Source organism: Siphateles boraxobius, unplaced genomic scaffold (genome assembly GCF_051911475.1).
Source record: "Siphateles boraxobius isolate OS27281-9 unplaced genomic scaffold, OSU_SipBor_1 3, whole genome shotgun sequence".
Classification (NCBI taxonomy): domain Eukaryota; kingdom Metazoa; phylum Chordata; class Actinopteri; order Cypriniformes; family Leuciscidae; genus Siphateles; species Siphateles boraxobius.
The window spans coordinates 17,322,739-17,336,564 of record NW_027508919.1 but is presented as its reverse complement, the minus strand read 5'-3'; positions in this window follow the sequence as shown (position 1 = coordinate 17,336,564).

Below are 13,826 nucleotides of genomic sequence, written 5' to 3'. Positions count from 1 at the left end.
GCCAAGACACAGCAGTAACATCTGGAGCGGCCCTGGCAACAAGCCTGCAGTCTCTTCAGCCACACCATAAAAGCCTTATTACCATCAGTTGTCTGAAAGTACTACCAGCGGTAATATCGGTGGGTGTTTTCTGGTTTCCAACTCAGTCATTTCTAATTAATCAGCCACACTGATACATAGTGGATCAGACAGCACGTTGTCAAATCAGTGCCATTCCAAACGTCAAAACTGCAGAAAGAACAACATCACGGGCAATTAAACACATTACAGCATCCAAGAGCTGCCACTTGGACTCCTGCGCGGGGTCTGCGGCTGCACTGAAGTGGAAGGAAAACACAGGGGACAGCAAACAAAGCCTGGAGTCAGGTAAGGAGCAAGAACAACACAGGCCTAATGCACCTCAGCTGTGTTAACAGTGGCTGCCCTGTAGAGAGGTTGGATCATTGACGTGGACAAAAACAACAAAAGCAGCCCAAATGTTAAAGGTTGTGAGTGAAGGAGTTGTGGCGAGCCACCAGGGAGTGGTGTAGGAGCGTCCGTGCCATTTTGAGAAGGTAGTACAAGGCTTGATATTCAGTTACTGCTCTAATCAGGGTGCCAAATTCTTGTGATTTGCTCAAAGAGCCCCCTGGGAAGGACCAACTCTGATGGACCAGTAAAAGAGAAGGTGAGAAGAGGGAATTTGTCTCACCACTGATTCAAAAACCATAGTCCAGGATTAAAAACACAGGGAACGACTTCAGCTCGATCTCACTAGTATTCATAGGCACTACAGTGTTAAGATTTTGTACATTTGGATATAATATGTGGATAAATACAATATAATACAGCATCTACACCTAAAAATCTTTATGCATTAAATTTATAAAAAAATGACAGTAAATGCATTTTCATTGTTACAAAAGATTCCCATTTAAAATAAATTAAACGCAGTTCCTTTGAACTTTCTGTAAATCAAAGAATCCTGAAAAAAAAATCCTAACCCTATAACTGGGTTACATTTATACATTTATAAAATTACAATATTAGAAGCATATTAATCAAATAAATTAATTAAATGTTGACGCTTTATTGCGTATTCTACTTAACTCAATGTGGCGAGCAGGACGAGGGCAGTGAGAGAATGGCGCGAGGCCGGTGGTGTGATTTATAATGACAACACCTGCACGACGCACCGGTATCGTTCTCTCACGGCCCTCGGCCTCGTCCTGCTTACCACACTCACCAATCAACTTGCAGATCTTTCACGGATATCCAGTGGTCCTCTGGTTTCGAAGCACTGGTTCAGAGGGACGCTTGAGATTGTTATGAGAGTGGGGAAGATTGGAAGTTCTAGCTCAGTCTTTATGAGGTTGAGCTTCCAATCTTCCCCAATCTTCCAATCTTACTGCTTTAGATTTCAAGCAGTAAACAAGACTATGCCCACGGGGATCCTGTGACATTGTAAAATGGAGCAAGGGCTTGTGCTTAAGGAACTTTTATTGAACCATTTACAGTTGCCTTGGCCAACACATAAATTCATTATGGCAACACTTTAAACGTCAGCATATGCTTGAGCTCTTCTAAATGTTAACTAGCACTCAATTTGATTTTACACCCAGGCGTAAGTCTCACGAGGGCCAAAAGGAAGCAGATTAGGAGGAAGCCACCCCAGAGAGAAGGTTATCAGTGCTACGCACCATGAGAGATTGTCAGATATCTAACAATAAAACATCCTGATCCAGGAAAGACCAGTAGACCACTGATGAACTTTACTAAGGGGCACCAGTATGGCTCCTCCAAAAAGCATAGAGATGCACTTTCCAGCTTATCTCAGAACAAGTGCAAAATGATTGACTGCTAAGAAGAGAAATTATCTGTAGGGGGACCTATCTTGAAGGGAAAGTCAGGCCCTGAGGGAGGGCTGTGGTTTCCGGCTGCAAACCGGCAGACGTTAACGGCACAGCCACCGCTTATATAGACAGATAGACAGCAGCACAAGTCGCTAGTACCCTCAAGGTATTCAACTATCCTTTCAAGTGGGAAATTAATCTTCCTACTGCCCAGAGAGAAGAATAAAGGCCGTTTTGTCTTAACCTAGTGAAGTTTACCATAATCAGAAGCGTAGCTTAACTAAAGTTGGGGAGTTTGAGTTGTAGGAACTTGACAATGCAGTGAACTCATCTCTAATTTACATTTTTCCCTTTTTTGCCAAAATTACATAAACCATCTGACACAAAGAGAAATTTCATGTTAAAAATTTAAAACGATTGGGCAGATGGAATTTATTTTATTTCCAAAACTTTCATATAATGAAAATATAGAACGGGACCATATACTCACAACAGAGATAATCCCCGGGAGCAACCTGGGGTCAAGTACCCTACTAAAGCCACAATTGTGACTGTTTTGTGCCCTTGAGAAAAGCACTTAAATGGTAAACTTGAATAAAACCAGGACCCTACCAGTTACTGGCCCTGAGAATACACCACACCACCCAAAAAAAAATGGCTGTGTGCATGAGGAATTGGCCATCATTTTTCAAAAGATCCTTTAAAGGATAATTCCGGTATTTAGCACTTTGAGTCTGTTTTCTAGTTTGTTTTGGATGAACTAGAGTGGTCGACACAGAAATTTTGACGATGGGTCCTGTCTCGACTTTTTGACTCTTTTAGAATCGCCTTTGACCGCTTCAGAGTGGCTGTCTACCGGCATGCACAAACATGTCCTTAAAACAACCCTTAATGCATACCTGTCAACACTCCCGTTTTTCCCGGGTTTCTCCCGTTTTTTAACCCTATCTCCCGGACCCCTCCCGGTTTGTTATTTTTCCCAGGAAACTCCCATAATTTGCATGGCTCAAACTCCTTTATGAATAATCGGATCAATATGTTTGTCTAATGTTGACCAGTTGCCAGATTGTATTAAATGCATTGGTCTGCAAATCCACAGACTATTTACAATTTCATCCCGTTTGTCACCTCAACCTGGCAACCTATAACCCAATCGCGCAGTCGTGGAAAGTTTAGGACGAAAGCGAGCTGATAGAAATGATGGCAGGTGACGTTTTGGGCGATGTTGCTGTGCAACATTTTACCATTGAGTTTGGGCAACATAATTTCTATCCCTTATTACAAGTTATAATATCCCAAACTGGACATTTGACCTCATCACATGCTTGCTAACACCTATTTACAAATAAAAATATAAAAAAATATTAATAAATGAAGTTATGTTTTCATTTATGGGTATTGCAACGTAAATAATACAATTAACATGTGCAGTACACTTAATAGCATGAGCCTACCTCTTACAGCATGTGCATATGCATTAAGGGTTTTTTTAAGGACATGTTTGTGCATGCCGGTAGACAGCCACTCTGAAGCGGTCAAAGGCGATTCTAAAAAGAGTCAAAAAGTCGAAACGGGACCCATCGTCAAAATGTCCACCACTCTAGTTCATCCAAAACAAACTAGAAAACAGACTCAAAGTGCTAAATACCGGAATTATCCTTTAAACGATCTCTAATTCGAGCCCATAATATTAAAATCAACTCAACGAAAGAAGCAAATGCATAAAGTGGTTCTATGATAACCTTCCTTTAGAGCTTCATTGATCAGTGATCTATTAATAATGATTGTCAATTAATCAATTTCAGCTCAAATGCGTTTAGCAATCATGCTAGCGGATAGCAAAAATAAACAAAACTAGGACATAAGGAAAACAGAGAAAACATAAGTGAGCAACGCAACTGCTTACTAAATAAAAATGGTCATCTCACACTGTACATGGAGACAAAAGCTGAATATAGATGACCTGATCAAAACCTTCATGTGCATTTGGATTATCATAGGGTAAGATGCAAGTTTTACTAACTCTAATAGAATAGCAGAGTCCACACCACAACTATAACAACGAGACAGAGAAAACAAATTACAATAAGGGAATTATCAGATTTTTATTTTCCAGCTGATCAATGATCAAAATCCTTGATGCTTTAAAGCACGCACTGCAACTATGTTCATGGCTTTTTTTGTGGGGGGGGGTTCTGTGCATGCAAGATGTGTCATCATTGTGTGCACTGTATACTTTACTGACACAGGTAGACTACTGTTGCAGCCATTTCTACTCATACGGCGCAGAAAAATCATGTCCATCCAAAGAAATTTGAGCCAAATGGATTAATAAAACTTGTGACAAAATGTGTATATATCTTCGAAAATTATGTTGCACAATTATGAAGGGATTTTTTTTTGTCTAAAATACTGATATCACTTGTTCACATGTTTAGAATTGATCAGTATGTGACAATAAAGCTTTGAAGAGCAGAGGTCATCCTGAAATTACACTGGCTGTGGAAATCACTGTGAGATGTCAAACATAAAGAACAACAGAAGCACCAAGGAATGCTTCAAGTTCAAGGAATGCAGAAACAATCTTTGCTGTAGAACATTACATATGTCGTACATGAAACATTACAAAAAACTAAGCTCAATGAGAAACAGACCTGTTTTTGGAGGAGAGACACATTAAAGCACAAACTGCACTGGCTATATCATCCTTTACCTCTCAGAGCTGGAGGAGCTTCTGATGTAATGGCTGGAAAATCTTGGCCGGAGACGCTTCATTCATGCGATAAGGCTCACACTGACTGCCTTTGTGAACACTACACAGCTTATAAACGCATTAGTATACAGAGATGGAGATGTCACGGAGCAAAATAAATGGTTTTTGGGAGGGGGCCAGACTGCTATAATTTGCCAGCTCGGATTTGATGAACCCCATTAAACGATAATAGCTGATTTTCTAAATCGCTGCCAACGCTCCTCTCTTTAACAAGCTTCTGAGGATGTTTGCCTGTATCCATCCTATTAACTGCCCAACTCTTCCTGATGTCTTAATGCAGGTCAGCTCCTAAGGGTTTTGGAGAGAGAGAAATGGATAGAGCAAGCTTTCTGTTCTCTTTTTCTTATCTTTTAGCACAGCCAGCTGAGCCCCTCTCAGACTCCGCCGCTCGACAACCAGCAAGGCTTTCTTGGCACAGTCTATACCACATACAGAAACAGCCCCACCACAGACTAAATCTTAGCACATCTGGAGCAAACCTGTTGTCTGGTTGATTACAGAGACCTGTATCGTGCCATGCCTACCCAGAATATCACGAGGAAGTCAAGATGTGCAGTGATGCTGACAGATATGCAAATCCATGTGCACCGTCCTTCCCTCAACTCTCTCCGAAGAATAAATCTGCATTTCATCACAGTTCCTTTAGGTTGTAAATGTATTAAATATTCAGGATGTATATTAAAAATGCAGCTGAGCTTATAGAAGATATGTAAAACTTCACCTCCACGCTGAATCAAAGCATGCGCCTTTATCAGCTAATTATTTTTCAGTGGATTGTTTATTAAACATGAACCCGAAGACCTTCCTTTCTGCTTTTTTGGAGTGTGTTGTGATGGCAGGCAGGGTCTGGCTCTGTTCAAGACAGCCTGTAAACAGAGACAAGGAAAATATAAAAAGACACGGGCAGAGTGGTGCTGAGGACCTCCACCCATCGTCCTGGTCGGAGGAGCCTGCTGTGTGGATTACAGCATGCAATAGACAGCACAACAACAAGACCAACAGGAAGGGAGCACCAGAGAAAAATATTAAGGGCTGCATTGAAATGTAGAGACGCCCTGATTTCCAAAGGTCAAGTCAAGTGGGAGTGCACAGAGCTAAAACTTAACTATTAGGGCAATACTTTCATAAATTAACTACATTTTCAATCTGAAAAAAATAAATAAAATAAAAATAATAATTCACATTTTTTGGGTACCATCTCAGCTATTTAAAAAGTATTGTACAAACTAATCTGACCGCTGCAGGTCACTACTGCTGTTTTTAAGGCAATACATCCATAATTATGCTAGAGAACTAAATATGCTTTTTAAAGATAGGCCTAGTTTGAAAACAATGTTAGCATAAATGATTTAATTTCCTATCATTTTATGATGACTTTGCACTGATAAGGGACAACACACTATTTTATAAAAAAATGTTTTCTTGAATGATTCAGAACATTATCAAAAATAAATACCATTATTGTTTCATTGATAATTGAAAGTTACATCTAGGGTGTTTAATCTTAATAAAGTACATTCAATCTTTAGTCGTGTTAAAGAATGTGCAAACAGATAATGGTTGTGTCTAGGAGTAGGTACTACATTTGAATTTGTATTTACTTTGCGAACGTTAAAAAGTACGCTCTATATAGTATGAATATGTTAGAATGAATTAAATTACTACATCTGCCATGTTGTTACTGTCACGTTACCTAGCAGCGTCAATTCATTTCTATTTATAAATCCTCTCCTGCGGCCTCACGGGATAGTAAAGTGTCCTTTGACTGCACACTTCAGAATCTCAGCGGAAGTAGTAGGTCATCCAGGGACGTTTCGCCTACTGTTTTTTAAATACTAAGCATTCAGACATACTACTCATTTGTCGTACTGTTTTTCGCATACTATATAGCAGGGAAGTATTTGATTTTGGATGCAGCGATTTTTTTTAGACTGTAATGAGAGAAACTATTTATCCTTCCTACACTAGCGATCATAAGTGTTTGCAATGTTTTTCAAAGAAGACTCTTCTGCTCACCAAGGCTGCATCTATTTGATCAAAAAACAAACAAACAGTTAAATCCTTAATATTGTCAAATATTATTACAATTTAAAACAACTTTTCTATTTCAATATATTCAATAATCTATTTTAACATCAAATATATTCCTGTGATGGCAAAGCTGAATTTTCAGCATCATTACTCCAGTTTTCAGAGGATCCTTCAGAAATAATTCTAATATGCTGATTTGCTGCTCAAGAAACATTTCAGATTATTATAAATGCTGTAAAAAGTTGTGCTGCTTAATATTTTTTTTAAACCATGACACATTTTTTACAATTCTTTGAGTAATCTTAAATTCAAAATAACAGCATTTATAATTTTTTTTTTAAATTGTAACATGTCTTCAGTGTTACTTTTGGCCCAAATCTTTTGAACAGTAGTGTAGTAGATCCTCTCTTTCCCTGAAAATGTGGATATTTTCGTTATTACAGCTAGTTTGAGGCATATAATTACAATCCAGATTTATTTGTCTGGATAAGACTCTTGGCTAAGCTATAAGTAAGTTAATCAACAAAAACAAAGTTAGCTCTCTGTGTTTAATGTGACGTTTGTGTTCTAATCTCAGCCAGAATCCAAGGAAAGCAAGTGAATCTTCAAACCACTACCACATGTTTGAGTATTGCCATAATTGCTTATTCTGTTATGATAACAAACAGCTGGGCATCTGATTCATCACCGATAGGCAGTGGAGTTTATATGAGCATGATCAGCAATGATTACCACTGTGGTTGTTGCCATGACTACAGTTTGGCAGAGTGATGCAGTGACCCCAGCTCCCCTGCTACTGGCCGTAGCCCTGAACAACACGATCAACTGAGCGCCTCAGACAGTCGAGACATCTTTGACAAACAAACAAGTCAATTTGAAGTAGCCAGACAACATCTGCTGCAAAATAATTTACTGTGCTTTGCCTGGCTGGAGATTTTCAACACTATGTGCCCCATTTGACACGGTCCATTTCTTCTAATCAACACGATGAACCGTAAGCTACTTGAGTGTTACTGCAACAGTGATTATAACATCGACTCTAAACGTACACGCTGGGCAAAAATCTGCTAAACGAACAATTAATGACTATGACACATTGTACAATACTCTTAAGTTAGTGAAGACAAAAACTAACAAATTCAGTAGGCCTAGTAGTGAAAAAATAAACCTTGAGAAGCTTGTTGACCAAAATTGTAATCCTATTTCAAATAGGCTATTTGGTCAGAGTTTTTACAATATAGCAACGCGCCAAACTTACTGCTACCTGTTTTTGGCAGCTCGGTTGTTTTCAAAACAGCTTAGTTTTTACAGTAACGACCAACTTTATCGAACGAATTGCGCGTTAAAACGCTAACGTTAAAGCCCAACTTAAGCCTGTTTTATGCTTCTGCGTCGAATCGACGGCGTACCCCCGCAGACGCCTCTGCGTCGCCGCGAACCCCTCCGCCGTAGCTCAACGTGCACCTCCAAAAAATTGTAACTACGCGTCGAGGCGACGCAGACCACAAGGGCTGTGATTGGTCAGATGCACCGCGATGCAACTCAACCTGACGCAGAACCATAAAACGGCCACGACGCCGTAGGAGTGACGGCGTAGCTACGCCGTGGAGTTAACGCAGAAGCATAATGAGGCCTTTATACTTCTGCGTCGAACTTACGCCGTAGCTACGCCGTAGGCTGTGCGTAGCGCGCGTACCCTGACGTGCACCTCTCCAAAAATGTGACAACGCGTCAATTCTACGCGGACGCAAGCGCTGTGATTGGTCTGCTCAAACCGCTCCCTCGGGTTTCACATGCTCCTTCTGCGTGCGTCAACGCGGACAACGACGCAGAAGTATAAAATTAAAACCAATGCGTAGTCTACGGCGTAGAGGCTCCGGCGTATGTCCGACGCAGAAGTATAAATCAGCCTTAAGTTACATCGCTTTCGAAATAAACGAACGTGCTCACCTGTTCTTCCTCATAGTAGGCCTATGTGCAGCACAACGCCCGCATTCTATTGCATCAGTTTATCCTAATCGGAAACGCTCCTCCCGGATACCTGGGAAAGTCTGATTAGCGACGCGTATCTGTTTTTTCTAAACGGTCATGTCGAATATTTACTGTAGTATTTGAAAGTCCGATTCATTCAGGTCAATCTGTTTATTCTAATGAAACGGTCGCGGTCCTCTCTTCTTTTATTTTTAGAGTTGAAAATCCAATTCATTATAGTGAATCGGTTCATGCTATAGGCTCGGTCAAACAGCGGAAGGGAATGGCCTACCAGTTAATTGGAATAAACAGATTCACAAAAATAATTTACTCTGTTGTCGACCTAGTTATGCAAATTAGCCCACAGTGTTTTTGTTGTATTTAGGTTAGGATAAATTTTCCTGTTCAAGTTTGATACTGAAACCCTTACTGAGACTGTTAATTTACTCAAAGCAAAAATACAGTTATTAAATTATTTGACAGTTAGGTTATAGGCTACTTTTTCATTATAAAAACCACATTGCCCTCTCTAAAAATAAAAAGTGGCAATGTCGCAATAAGTCGGTTGCAACTTCCAGTTCATGTAAACACACACACACACAAAATAACTTTTGTTTGCTTGTAGTGTAGCTATAACTAACTTTTCAAAACATTAGTTTTGAATTACTTTAAATTATGATTAGCTTGTAGCTTTCAAGATAGCTTCCACAGACCTGGTTTTTTAGAGCTGTTTCAGTGGCCTCTATGCGGATCAGTTCTCTTAGCTGAACAACTTCTGCATACTTAAGTATGAAACTATGGATCCTAAATCTTTACATGCTCTCCCAGTAAGTCAATGATGCTTTTTAAAGTTATTAACAAGCAGTCGAGCCTATTTTCTTTTCTAACTAAGAAATCACGTATAATGTCCAAAAGCCTGACTCTGCATAACTCCATATTTATCTGCACTCAATAAAGAGTACAAGTCCCTAGTGGACTTCAGGAGTAGCCCCTTTGCATGTTCTTTCCACATTTACCCTGGGAGAAAGTGCTTGATGTTTATGTAGTTGCCATGACGAGAGATGTCCTTTAGAGAGAGACTGAGGAGGTGTTTAATGATCTTCGCCACCCTCAGGTTTAGACAACCATTATAGCATCAGTCTCAAACATACACAAGCGCTTCTCTCTTCTCAGCAGGATAACCAATGATCGTTGGCTGAGGACCAAAAAAGGTTTTTTTTTTCAGCTTCAATACCACCCAGAAGACTAATACCATCCTGATGATTACTACTGAAGCTGTTGACAAAGAGATAATGTTCTCATGCATATGAAATGTCTTGAAGTCTCTACATATCAGACTGGTTACATTATTTAGGTTACCTTTCTTTATTTGCCGTCTCTTGAGAGAAATGCATTCTTAAACTTGGATATCAGATTCATGAGAAAACCAAACACAGCATGCAAAGAAAACAAGCGCTCCTGAGAGAAATCCATATGTGTAAACAAATTATATTCATCCTATGTGGAAATGAAACAATGAGCTTCTATTGCTTGGAATTCAAATCGCATCGTTATGGCCATCAATCATTAAATATTCTCAAATTCAAGTCAAACTGCACTACTCAAGTGCATCTAACAAGGTCAATGTCTTTGGCTTACAGTAAAACATATGGGAAGTGTTTGTGCAGTTAAAAAACGGCAATTAACATTGTTTATGTCACAATTCCACATGCAAGTAATTCCCATAAAGCATGCCGTGAATCAGCTCCATGATTTTAACAATGGCAAAATAATATATCTTTTCAAATGCAGTTCACATGCAAACAATTAAATGCATTTAAAAGCTCTTCAATTGTATTAACGTGCCACCAAAGAGCTTGGCGAATTTCTTTGTGAAACGCGGACCTACGCTATGCCGTTTCATGGAGCGCATTTGCCTTTTGCCCCAGCAGCTCCGCAGCACATTTGTCTTCATCTGGGGCAGCTGCTGAGCTGTGTCTGGCGGACAGCTCCTATTCGTTCGGTTTGATGATTAAATAGATTTTGATTTGGCATGCTGCTGTGTAAACTTCCTGTGTGGCTAACCCTCTGGTCTGGCCTCGCCTCTGGGCCCCCCAAGAGGGCCGAGCGCCATTGCAGTTACCATCCGTCCAAATTACCAGAGTTCAAAAATTCCTGTTTAACCCCCTCGTTTCTCCAAGCATCTGGGTGTTCTTCCAGGTTGTTCTCCTGTTTTTAGCACCAGCCGGATTCCAAAGACTTTGTGAATATTAAACAGCACCGACTGCAGGAATGGCTCCCAAATGGGCAGCAGATGTTGTTCGAAGGAGAGGTGAGATTGTTTTGTCTTCAAATGAAGTTTGGATACTGCCAGTTGACAACACTTCACAGCAAGTTACCACTAAAGATCAGTGACCAGAGTTTTCACCAAAACATAATGGTTACAGATGACTTTGACCTCATCAAACCCTTTTAGCGAATATTTACAAACCATATGGTAACTGCATAAACCTCAGAGGTTGAGTGTTCTCTGTTCATCTGTTGGTAATAATCACTATAAGCTCCATATGTTGTTAAAGTTCCTTAGGAACATTATCCTGCAGCTTTACTCTGGTAATAGGGGATATAGAGTCTGCCATAATCTCTTTAGTATATAAGATGTGTCAGATAACATTATTAACCAAAAGAGTAGAGGGGTGCCAACTCATGCCAGCTTAAGCTGCCAAAACTGAATACTAAAACTCTAGTCAGTACAACCTCCTGGTTACCTGCTTGACCTTTCAGCTCTGAGAGGAACCAGACCAGTATATGGAGTAAGATGAATGAGTAACTGGTGGAAAATCATTTCTGAGTCTGTTTAAGATCCAGCAGCAGTCATACCTTCAGGCTAATGCTGTATCAAACTCAGTGAGACCAAAGAAAGGAAATGGCTTCGAAGGATGAAACTAGAAGCATGCAAACCCATTTTTAGGGATTTATACAGTTCATATTCTACTTTTCATTCCATATAAATACTAATAATTGCTGTGATGATAAAAGCAGATGCTACAAGAAACAGTCTATTTTTATATTCACAGAATGAGAATGTTTTATGTACACTGTAGACTATGTATTTACATTAATTATAGGACATGGGATTGATAGGAACAGCTTAGAAATGCATATTTTTGGGTTAAAAGGACAACTAAATATTCAAGCATGACGCAAAGCAGAGCATTATGGGTAAACATTCCTTGAAATATCGACAGTGAGAGCTTAACGCAGCGCCGTTGTCTTCATCCGCCCCCATGAGAAGCGTTCAGTCGGTTTAATTTGAAAAACAAATTTCACGTCTGAGTAAAAGACATAAGGGAAGATCAAACAGAACGCGTTTTTGCTTTTAAAAACACGAGACGCGCATAATAGTATCCAACTGCAGAGCCGCAGCGCTGATGAATGTCTCGAGCGCGACAAGTTGAAAAAGCTGCGTGGCGTAATGGTCAAAGATGATCATCTTGCGCATATTTAAATAGAAAAACTATTAAAAAGCTTAGCCTACTGTAAACAGCGCTGACTAATCTCGTCATCTCCATAACAACTTTATTATTGTCCCAAAGCAGACTTCTTACATCAGAGTAATATTAGGCTACATGTTCCCTTAATGATACATATTTTTGAAAAGGTCCTGTTCACACATGATCTCTTACCGGTAATTTACCAGTAGGCTACTGTGTGAAAGGGGCTTATGATGTATAAAGGTGCAGTCATTAGCGAAATCAGACAAAAAAGGTAATTTGTCCATTTTCAATAGTGTAAACTTAAAACTGCTACAAAATTCATAATCGCATGGGTATTAAAATGACTGGATTTCTCCCGCTAAAAAGCCTTGCTTATTGTGGTCTTAGAAGGGATAATTTACCCAAAAATGCCTCAAACCATCCCAGATGTACATGACATTCTTCTTTCAGACAAATACAATAGGAGGTATATTAAAAAATGTCCTTGCTCTTACAATGGCAGTGAATGGCCGTTTATGTTTTGAAGTCCATCAAAGTGCATCCATCCATGATAAAAGTGCCCCACACGGCTCTCTAAATTAACTAGCTTCCGGCAGACGGCCGTACGCATCGGTTTGGGGCGAAAGACCTGATGCGTGCCACATTGACAAGCGAGTTTGTTGCCCAATCAAATTGTTACAAACCTGTATAAATTTCTTTCTTCTTCTGAACAATATTTTGAAGAATGTCGGTAACCAAAAAGTGTATGGCCCCCACTGACTTCCATTGTATTTTTTGCCCTTCCATACTATGGAAGTCATTGGGGCCCATCAACTATTTGGTTACCCATATTCTTCAAAATATCTTTTTTGTGTTCATGCAGGTTTCAAACAACTTGAGTGTGTGTAAATGATGACAGAATTTTCATTTTTGGGTGAACTGTCCCTTTAAGGCGTTTGCACCAAAGACAGTAAAATATAACTTAAGTTATAAAGTGACCCAATTATGCTATTTTAAAGGTTCCTAATTTAGTTTTAAAGGTCTCCTACAACAGGTTTACATGAAAGGTCAAAAATGATGTTGTTGTCTGTTGGTATGGGTGCTAATAATGCTTTTTGGTGTGAATTGGCCAATACTGACAAAAAGTTGTTTAGATGGTTGTGACGATGAAATTTACACTTGAGATCCTGTAAAAGTCAGGCTCTAAATCCATCCTGCTATGTTGATCCATCAGCCAGACGAAAGAAGCACCTGGACAGAGTCACTTGAATTTATGTCACAAAGAAACAAAGTAACCTCATGAATGATGAGATTCTTTATCAAATGTGAACCAAAACGCATAGAAGACTTTTTCCACGTGTGCATTATCATCAGAATGAACAAGAAAAAATAAAGACAACCATGATTTAGAATGGTGTTTTGTGTTCTCACTGTGAAAGTGAAAGAGTGACGCCTTCTTTCTTCGGCTGGCAACATCTTGGCGATTCCCTGTAGCTAAGGCAACCTCTGTAATTTATTATTTGTTCAGTTCTTATTATGGAAAGACTTTTTCAATTGACTCTCACTTTTGCATATTTTCACAGTCGTTATTTTCTTTCTTTACTGTTCCCCCCTACGTCTTTGTTTATTTGCTGTAATAACATGCATGGTCTCGTTTTCAGACACATCATACTTGAACCTTAAAAATGAGTTCTCTCTTTCAAAGGGACTTTGATTATTTGTTCAGTCGGTCAGGTTGGGATAAAACAGCCAAGTGTGTCTATC